This window comes from Thalia democratica, unplaced genomic scaffold (assembly GCF_965202585.1).
Source record: "Thalia democratica unplaced genomic scaffold, ktThaDemo2.hap1.1 HAP1_SCAFFOLD_1512, whole genome shotgun sequence".
NCBI classification, from domain to species: domain Eukaryota; kingdom Metazoa; phylum Chordata; class Thaliacea; order Salpida; family Salpidae; genus Thalia; species Thalia democratica.
The window spans coordinates 17,501-27,500 of record NW_028140361.1 but is presented as its reverse complement, the minus strand read 5'-3'; the positions used below and the strand labels follow the sequence as shown (position 1 = coordinate 27,500).

The 10,000-nt window shown below is 29.6% G+C and overlaps 5 non-coding genes across 5 annotated transcripts in view; all 5 read left to right on the top strand.

The window, feature by feature from the left end:
* The first annotated feature begins 64 nt into the window (after positions 1-64).
* Positions 65-260, top strand: LOC145848518 (U2 spliceosomal RNA). Its single transcript, XR_014372002.1, has one exon. It is a non-coding gene; the product is annotated as a U2 spliceosomal RNA (small nuclear RNA).
* Positions 261-341: 81 nt separating this feature from the next.
* LOC145848521 (U5 spliceosomal RNA) lies at positions 342-456 on the top strand. The gene has a single exon (XR_014372005.1). It is a non-coding gene; the product is annotated as a U5 spliceosomal RNA (small nuclear RNA).
* A 1,726-nt stretch (positions 457-2,182) lies between these two features.
* LOC145848525 (5S ribosomal RNA) lies at positions 2,183-2,301 on the top strand. Its single transcript, XR_014372010.1, has one exon. It is a non-coding gene; the product is annotated as a 5S ribosomal RNA (ribosomal RNA).
* Positions 2,302-5,162: 2,861 nt separating this feature from the next.
* Positions 5,163-5,281, top strand: LOC145848530 (5S ribosomal RNA). Its single transcript, XR_014372012.1, has one exon. It is a non-coding gene; the product is annotated as a 5S ribosomal RNA (ribosomal RNA).
* Positions 5,282-8,780: 3,499 nt separating this feature from the next.
* Positions 8,781-10,000, top strand: part of LOC145848522 (small subunit ribosomal RNA) — a 1,808-nt gene continuing 588 nt past the window's right edge. The window contains exon 1 of the ribosomal RNA XR_014372007.1: positions 8,781-10,000. This exon is cut by the window's right edge and continues 588 nt beyond it. This is a non-coding gene — a ribosomal RNA (small subunit ribosomal RNA).

Below are 10,000 nucleotides of genomic sequence, written 5' to 3'. Positions count from 1 at the left end.
AGTGGTCGTCACAAGCTCTTCGAAGTCTTCGTTTCTTTATTAAAAAAACGGATACTAAGAAGGCATCGCTTCTCGGCTCATTGAGCTAAGATCAAGTGTAGTATCTGTTCTTCGAAGTTTGATCGCTTCGAGAAGGACCACGCGTCCTTCCCATGATCAAACGACTTTTTGTCAACCGACGTGCAGTTCAGACAATTTATTGTCCTGCCCGTCAAGAGTCGGTCCGGTATTGCAGTACCTCCGGAATCGGCTCGCCTCCCCTCTGGGGGAGTTTGTATACATTTATTCACAACCTGTAGCATGGTAAAGCCCATAGAAAAAGCCTTGGCAACCGTTGCTAATCACTCTGGCTTCAGTTCAGTACACGAATGAATCTTTCGCCTTTTACTAAAGATTTCCGTGGACAGGAGCAATTTCAATGAGTCTTAACAGACTTTTTTTCGGCTGTCGACAGTCTTCTGACATCGGCAGCTTGCATACTATTTATCATACAAAAACATGGCTCAAGAAGAATTATTTTCCGGTTTTTCTTAGCTTCCAATTTTGTGACAAGGGAAATTTCATAAAGAAAAAGAATTTTCACTGACAGAATATGTTATTTTCATTTTAGTTGATGTTTTTATTTCATATTTTATTTTCTAATGTGTTTATTGTAGGTTATTGGGTGCTGAAAGAGCCATAAAAACCTCATAATCGAACAATTTACTAAAAAATTATTAATATTGAAAGATTTAAATTTCGAAATAACCTACCTACGGTTAATCTACACGCGTTTAGAAGCCGTAAAAAATATTTTCGACTTTGTAATGGACCAAACAAAAAATATAGAAAAAATTATCGAAAAAAAAAATCTTTTAAAACTTACCTTACGTTAGTCCTTATGCGTTGCGAAGCTCAAAAAAAATATTTTCGACATTATAATAGAACAAACAAAGAAAATAGAAAAATTTTCCAAAAAAATAAAAAGTCGAAATTCGAAAAAAGAAGAAAAGTGGTCCTTTTCTAGGAGTTTTTTATTCCCAAAAAATGGGTTGATGTCCCCGTAACCCCTAAAAAAAGGGGGTCGAAATAACATTTTTTCATCATGCTTCAAATGGGCTGAAAAATTTTTTACGGGGTCTCTGGACCAAACAAAAACGATCTGTCGAGTCAGAATTCCGAAAATCGAAAATTCCCGAAATTTCTGTACTTAAAAGGCGGGGCGCCCACTATCGACAAAAGTGTGCCAAAACCCACAAACGTTGTGTTACGCGCGCTAAGATAAACACAAGCCTGATTGCTGAAAATGTATTCTATTTGAATAAGGTAAGTATCAACATCAAGGAAGCAATTCCTTTATTATAAACTCATACTCTGACATTGCGCTAATATTGCTCGTGAATTGTTATTTAGTTTAAAAATATAATTTATATTACTTTTATTTTATTTTAATTCTATATAATAACTATTTTATATTTTTATTAAAAAAATTCTTGTTTAGTTTCTAAGCAACCACAGTTACGTTTATATGTTTAATTCTATTGTATTCTATATTTATCGATAATTTAATAAATGTTTTAATAGACTATTCTGGTTTTCCACGCTCTCTTCAAAAATGTGAGTTCTTTTAATTCTTCCACTTAATTATTCATTTTAAAGTAAAACAACTAGTTATACATATTATTATATTATAATGTATGTGTATTATATACTATTATTTTATAACATAAACATAGTTGAGTTATTAAATTAAACGTCAAATATTTTATTACCTAAAATTAAGTTAATCGTAAAATCTGATGTAGTATGAGATATTCTTTAGAAACTAACTATAAATATTCTTGAAGTAAAACAAAACCATCTATAAATAGAACAATGAGAAATAGTAAAACAAACTAAACACAACATGTTTATTTTAACATTATTTTTTATTTAGTTTAATCACTTAATAAACTTTACTTCTAATCATAGTATTTAATATAGAATATAGTTAACAATCTTTTAAACAAAGTCTTAAATAAAGTTACAGGGAGTAATTGTAATTAAAACACCAAAAAAAAAGGTTTTAATAAAAAAAATACTTACATCAAGTTGAAATTTTATAAGGAATAATTTTAAAATATCAAATTGATTGTAAATCAAGTGCAAATAGGTTTTTTAAACAAACCGAAGGGTTTATAAAGGCTTGTAAACGCTTTCAAACGCCTACGACCATACCACACTGAGCACACCCCATCTCGTCCGATCTGGGAAGTTAAGCAGTGTCGGGCGTGGTTAGTACTTAGATGGGTGACCGCTTGGGAATACCACGTGCCGTAGGCCTTTGCTTTTTGAATTCATCTTTTTTGTACTATTTTTCTTTCTGACCTATTTATACTTATTACTCGTTTATTTACATTTCTTTAACGCTTAAAAGAAAAGTAAATTCTAGTTATTAGCAAATAAAAACGTAAGCCAATCAGATAACGTTATTTGCTGTTTAAACCAATTAGAGCGCTAAAAAAGTGGTTTGACCAGTTTGAGATATCGAAAAAATAATGGCACCATCTTGTAGAGTACAATTTTCTGAGTTAAAATTAATACAATTAGTCTTTTATACTAAAACTTAAAAGTTTTTTTGTCCAAAAACAAATAAAAGCGTGGCTACTTGAAAAATCAAACGAAAATAAATTTTGCACTTTTGTATTGTGAGTCATAATAAGTTATTTACTGTTACCAACAGATACTAGCAAAAGCTTTTTAAAGTTTTGTATTAACTTAATGTATTTGTAATTACTTTTACTTAATAGAAACTATTGAATTACGTTTACTTAGTTTACTTTTGTATGTGTATTAAATATATAGCAATTTTGTTTGAACTTAAATAAGGACTATTAAACTATTAAAAGAAAACTATCAAAGTTTACTAACTCAAAAGCTAAATCTTAGTTATATTGTTATAAACATTTATGTTGTAATTTACTAATAACTAAATGAGTTTATTTCAAACAAAAAGAATTAAATAATGTTATGTTATGTCAAGCCTACTATATGAGGTATATAGGTATATAAGGTATACAAGCTTATGTTTGAAAGTTATAATAATTAAAATAAAAATAAATATTTAGTTGGTAAAATTTGTATGTTTTAATATGCTTTGAAATTAGAGTTAGTATAGATGTTTTTTTTTAAATATAATAAATATAAGTATTTAGTTACTAATAATAAACTAAAATACCAATTTTGTAGTTAATACAAAAAAAAAAACTTATCTTACTTAAAGTTCACTGTAATTGAAACATTATACAAAAGCTTTATAATTATAAGCTTTGAATAATTCTATTTGAATAAATAATAGATTCATAACTATATTCATGTTTGCATATTTAAATTATAAAAAGTTAGTGTTTTGTGTATTGACTTTATGATTATTTTATTTTAGTAACTGTTAGTTTTATACTTTAATAAAAGAAATATGGTTAACAAGTAAGTTAAAAATGAAAGAAGCATAAAAAAACACACACTAATTAACTGCTTATTCAATAGTTTGATTATTTAATTATTTTTCTGTTATATAGTTTAATCGTATTGTATAAAAAATACAGAGGTTTAAAGTAAGTTTGAATAAAAATAAAACAAAACATATAAAATAAGCATTAGTTAAAATACATAGTTTTTTTTTCTAAGAAAATTTAATTCTTTAATAATAAGTAGTAATTTAAATAAAAAATAATACAAATAAAGTTATACAATATATATACAATAGTTTGTCAAACTAGGCAAACACTACTAGGCAAAAAACAAACTAGGCAAAAAACCTACAAAGTAGGCCACCACTACAATCCAATGTTCCAACTGGAAATTCAATGAGATCGTTACTGTACTTGTGATGAACGTTGATAATCCCCAAGATTGTAAGTCGAAGGCCTTACCCAACCTAACCAGCGCACTGGTTTTCTTACAACTGAATTAATCAACATTTATTATTGAATATAATCATTATTGATAGATAGAGGAATGTTGACAATCAACAACAGATTGTAGGTCAAAGGCATTACTCGACCCAAGTACCCACAACCTAGATTGAACAACATTTATTAGATAGATTTGTTTATTGATAGATAGAGGAATATTGTCAATCCACAACAGATTGTAAGTCAAAGGCATTACTCGACCCAAGTACCCACAACCTAGATTGAACAACATTTGTTAGATAGATTAGTTAGATAGATAAATAGTACAGTATAATCTCAAAGAATTTGAAGCCCGAACATTGAACGATAGTGGTGTTTCGTGACGACTAGCGGGATTCGATCTTACAACCTTCTGCTTATGAGTCAGCTGATAAGACCACTGACCCACCGCGCCACGACAAAGATAAAGAAATATTTTGCTATATAAATAGGTTGATTTTTATAATTTTGTTATACAGTGTCAATTACAGTGAACTTCAAGTAAGATATACAACAGTATATATATTTCCGAGTCTGACTTTGAGTACTTTTTATATATTATTAACAAGATTTTTTAGGAGTAATATCTGTTTAGTTCTTTAATATATCTTTAAAATAATAATATTTTTTAAGGTGTTTAAAACTTTTAGAAGCTGTATGTAATGTCTTTTAGTTTAATAGTTCTTTTAAATTAGTAAAAAAAATAAACATGGTTGAGTTATCAAATTAAACAAAATAGAACGTCAAGTATTTAATTACTAAAATTAATTTAATTAAAAAAAAAATCTCAGGTAATCTAAAATGTCAGGAATTATTTAAAAATAAATATAAATTTAAAACTTATTATATTGAAAAGATTGATGAATAATACTCTTGAATGTATGCAATGTTTGTATTTGTAATGCAATAACATAAATGGATAGATCAATGACAAATTGTAAACATATTGTATTATTTTATTTTACGATTTTATTTTATTTATTTAATAATTCAATAAACTTTACTTCTACTTTTCCTGGTCTTAGGTAATTTATAGATAACAATTGTTTAAACAAACACTTTTGTACAGTTACAATACAGTTTTAGTACAGTTTGGGAGTAACTGTTGATTAAAAAAACAAAAAAAAAGTTAATTCAGGTTAAAATTTTATAAGGAATAATTTTAAAATATCAAATTGATTGTAAATCAAGTGCAAATAGGTTTTTTAAATAAACCGAAGGGTTTATAAAGGCTTGTAAACGCCTTCAAACGCCTACGACCATACCACACTGAGTACACCCCATCTCGTCCGATCTGGGAAGTTAAGCAGTGTCGGGCGTGGTTAGTACTTAGATGGGTGACCGCTTGGGAATACCACGTGCCGTAGGCTTTTGCTTTTTGAATTCATCTTTTTTGTACTATTTTTCTTTCTGACCTATTTATACTTATTACTCGTTTATTTACATTTCTTTAACGCTTAAAAGAAAAGTAAATTCTAGTTATTAGCAAATAAAAACGTAAGCCAATCAGATAACGTTATTTGCTGTTTAAACCAATTAGAGCGCTAAAAAAGTGGTTTGACCAGTTTGAGATATCGAAAAAATAATGGCACCATCTTGTAGAGTACAATTTTCTGAGTTAAAATTAATACAATTAGTCTTTTATACTAAAACTTTAAAGTCTTTTTGTCCAAAAACAAATAAAAGCGTGGCTACTTGAAAAATCAAACGAAAATAAATTTTGCACTTTTGTATTGTGAGTCATAATAAGTTATTTACTGTTACCAACAGATACTAGCAAAAGCTTTTTAAAGTTTTGTATTAACTTAATGTATTTGTACTTAGTTTAAATTAATAGAGTTTATTTGGTTTACTTTATTATGTGTATTGAATGTGCTAGTATCTAAAAATAAATACAACTAAAACAAAACAAACAAGGAGAGTACTTGAATAGAACCAACACAATTTACAGACCAGTTGTGTACTAAATTTAAAGAAATTCTGAATAGTGAATATGCAATTATTATTATAAGTTCAAAGTTCACTTTAATTTAAATTAATGTATTTTGTAAATTGGTTTTATTTAATACGATAGTAGTGAATTACTTTATTTAATTTACTTTAGTATGTGTTGTATAACTTTATTTAAACCAGAAGCAAAACGGGATTATACTTTCAATAAACTACACAATTTACAGACCAGTTGTGTACTAAATAAAAAGCTATTGTGAATAGTGAATATGCAATTATTATTATAAGTTTATAAGTTCACAGTTTACAAAAGCTTTAGAATTTAGTTATTATTTTGTTCATATTTGCATATCTAATTTATGAAAAGTTAGTGTTATGTGTATTGGCTTTTTAATTTCTTTATTTGTAGAACTGTTAGTTTTATATTCTAAAGAAACATTTTTAAATAAATATGTTTAACAAGTAACTTAAAAATGGAAGAAATATATTGTATATATTGAACTATTTATATTTATTCTAGCTATTTGCTTAGTGTATTTATTAATGTGATTATTTTATTTTGTTGTTTGTCTTATAGTTTAATCGTATTGTGTTGAAATATATATAACAAATACAGAGGTTTAAAGTAAGTTTAAATGAAAATAAAATAAGACATATAGTTGAAATATAAGTTTAAAAAAATAGTTTTTTTTTTTATTTCTTTGTTTGTTTGATTGTTTGTTTATTATATAATCGCGACGTGTCATTTTATTACTTTTAAGCATACTAAATATAATAATAGGTATAGTTATAGGAAAAATTCAATTAGTTTCTAATGTAATAAAAAAGTTTATTTCCACAAATAAATAAATACCTGAAAAATCAAATGAAAAATAAATTTCGCACTTGTATTGTGAGTCATAATAGGTTATTTACTGTTACCAACAGATACTAGCGAAGGCTTTTTAAAGTTCTATGTTAATTCAATGTATTTGTACTTAGTTTTATTAAAATGACAGTATTGATGGTTACGTTTATTAAGTATGTTTATTTAACGTTATGTAACTCAAGTAAAACCAGAAGCAAATAAGGAGACTACTTTCAATAAACTACACAATTTACATACCAATTGTATACTAAACTTAAAGCTATTCTATTTTATTCTTGATAGTTATTTTAAAGTTATTAAATTATACAAATGTATTTTGTAAAGTAGTTTTATAAAGTTACTATAGTTTATCTAACTTACTATAGTATGTGTTATATAACTTTAATTAAACCAGAAGCAAAAAGGGAGACTACTTTAAATAAACTACACCATTTATTGTTATATATAACTCTAATAAAACCAGAAGCAAAAAGGGAGACTACTTTAAATGAACTACACAAATTAAAAATATATTATTATTTATAAATCAATCGTGTTGTGTTTCAAAATACATTTTTCAAATATTGTTTTACAAGTATTTATCAGTTATTTAGTTTTCTTTTTATAGTTTAGCCGTATTGTTTTATTTATTTGTTATTATTTTTATTTAATTGTTTGCTTATTATATTTATCGCCATGTGCTTAAAAAATAAAACAACTATAAAGGTTAAAAAAGTAAGTTTAAATAAAAATAAAATGAAACATATAAAATAAGTTTATGATTTTTTTATTATTATTATTATTTAATTGTTTGCTTGTTATATTTATCGCGATGTGCTTAAAAGAATAGAACAAATACAAAGGTTTAAATTGTAAGTTTTAAATAAAATAAAATGAAACATACAAAATAAGCTTATGATTTATTATTATTTTTATTATTATTTTTATTTCATTGTTTGTTTATTATATCTATCGCGATGTGCTTAAAAAATAAAACAACTATAAAGGTTTAAAAAGTAAGTTTAAATAAAGATAAAATGTAACATATAAAATAAGCTTATGTTTGATTTTTTTAATTTATTTTCATTTAATTGTTTGTTTATTATATTTATCGCAATCTGCTTAAAAAAATAAAACGAGTATTAAGGTTTGAAAAGTAAGTTTAAATAAAAATAAAATAAAACATATAAAATAAGCTTAGTTTTTTTTTTTTTTTTTTTTATTATTATTATTTTTATTCAATTTTTTGTTTATTATATTTATCGCAATGTGCTTAAAACGATAAAACAAATATAAAGATTTAAAAAGTACGCTTAAATAAAAAATAATACAAATAAAGTTTATTTATAATAAATATATATATTTAAAACATTAAAAAAAGTAGTTTATACATATTTTTTTTTATTTATTTCTTTTAAACATATTAAATAAAGTATAAAAAAGTATTAAAACATTTAAACGTAGCATAAATAAGCTTAAAACATTAAAATAATTGAAAAGAAACAAAGAAATTGAAAAAAATCGGAAAAAATCGGCAAAAAAAGTTCAACAGCAACATTTGAGCATCATACACGTATGCATTACTTTACACTAGTGAGAGAGACGTGTTTGTGCGTTCGGTCGACTTGACGAGAAAGCGGGCTTAAAGCATTACTGTTTAGCACCCGAGGCGCGGCTATTGCAGCGGCGGCGAACGTGCTATGTAAACGCATTGGAGCAGCGTATGAAAAACTACAAGCGTCCAGCGGCGGTAGGCTTATAGCTTTGCGAAGTCGTCGAGACGAGTAGCCGACGCAGGCAGGCACGGCTCGAGGCGGGTAACTGCAGCAGACAGATGGCGTGTTGCTGCTGACGAGTTAACCGGCAGAAGGCAAACGGTTGGTCGGGAGAAAGAACAGTCAGTTGTAAAGCTGCATGCTGCAGTCGACGCGGGCTGGCGCTTTAAACAGCAAAAGGCCGGCGCCGACTTTCAGTAACGTTCGCAAGGCTTTTAAGCCGAGTGATAGAAAAGGTCTGTATTTATACAGTAAAAACGCTCAGTCGAGCAACGGGTTTAAACGCCCTCGGATAGTTATCTGGTTGATCCTGCCAGTAGTCATATGCTTGTCTCAAAGATTAAGCCATGCAAGTGTAAGTACGAGCTCACGTACAGTGAAACTGCGAATGGCTCATTAAATCAGTTATGGTTCATTTGATTGTACGCTTTTACATGGATAACTGTGGCAATTCTAGAGCTAATACATGCGTAAAGCGCCGAACTGACGTGAGGCGCGCATTTATCAGACCAAAACTAACCGGCTTTCGGGTCGTTACAATGGTGACTCTGGATAAGCTTGCGGATCGCACGGCCTAGTGCTGGCGACATCTCATTAAAGCAACTGCCCTATCAACTATCGTCGGTACGGTATCGGCCTACCGAGGTTGTAACGGGTGACGGAGAATCAGGGTTCGATTCCGGAGAGGGAGCCTGAGAAACGGCTACCACATCCAAGGAAGGCAGCAGGCGCGCAAATTACCCATTCCCGGCTCGGGGAGGTAGTGACGAAAAATAACAATGCAGACCTCGTACGAGGTCCTGCAATTGGAATGAGTACACTTTAAACTTTTTAACGAGTATCCATTGGAGGGCAAGTCTGGTGCCAGCAGCCGCGGTAATTCCAGCTCCAAAAGTGTATATTTAAGTTGTTGCGGTTGAAAAGCTCGTAGTTGGATATAGGGACGGCGAGGTTGGTCGGTCGAAAGGCTAGCACTGGCCTCGTTGTTCTTGTTGGTCGGTGCCTTCGCGGTGCTCTTAACTGAGTGTTGCGGTGGTCCGGCAAGTTTACCTTGAAAAAATTAGAGTGTTCAAAGCAGGCTTTACGCTTGTATAATGTTGCATGGAATAATGGAATAGGACCTCGGTTCTATTTTGTTGGTTTTCGGAGCACGAGGTAATGATTAATAGGAACGGACGGGGGCATCCGTACTGTGCCGTTAGAGGTGAAATTCTTGGATCGGCGCAAGACGAACGACTGCGAAAGCATTTGCCAAGAATGTTTTCTTTAATCAAGAGCGAAAGTCAGAGGTTCGAAGACGATCAGATACCGTCCTAGTTCTGACCTTAAACGATGCCGACTAGCGATCGGGCAGTGTCGAACTTAAGAACTGTCCGGCAGCTTCCGGGAAACCAAAGTCTTTGGGTTCCGGGGGAAGTATGGTTGCAAAGCTGAAACTTAAAGGAATTGACGGAAGGGCACCACCAGGAGTGGAGCCTGCGGCTTAATTTGACTCAACACGGGAAATCTCACCCGGC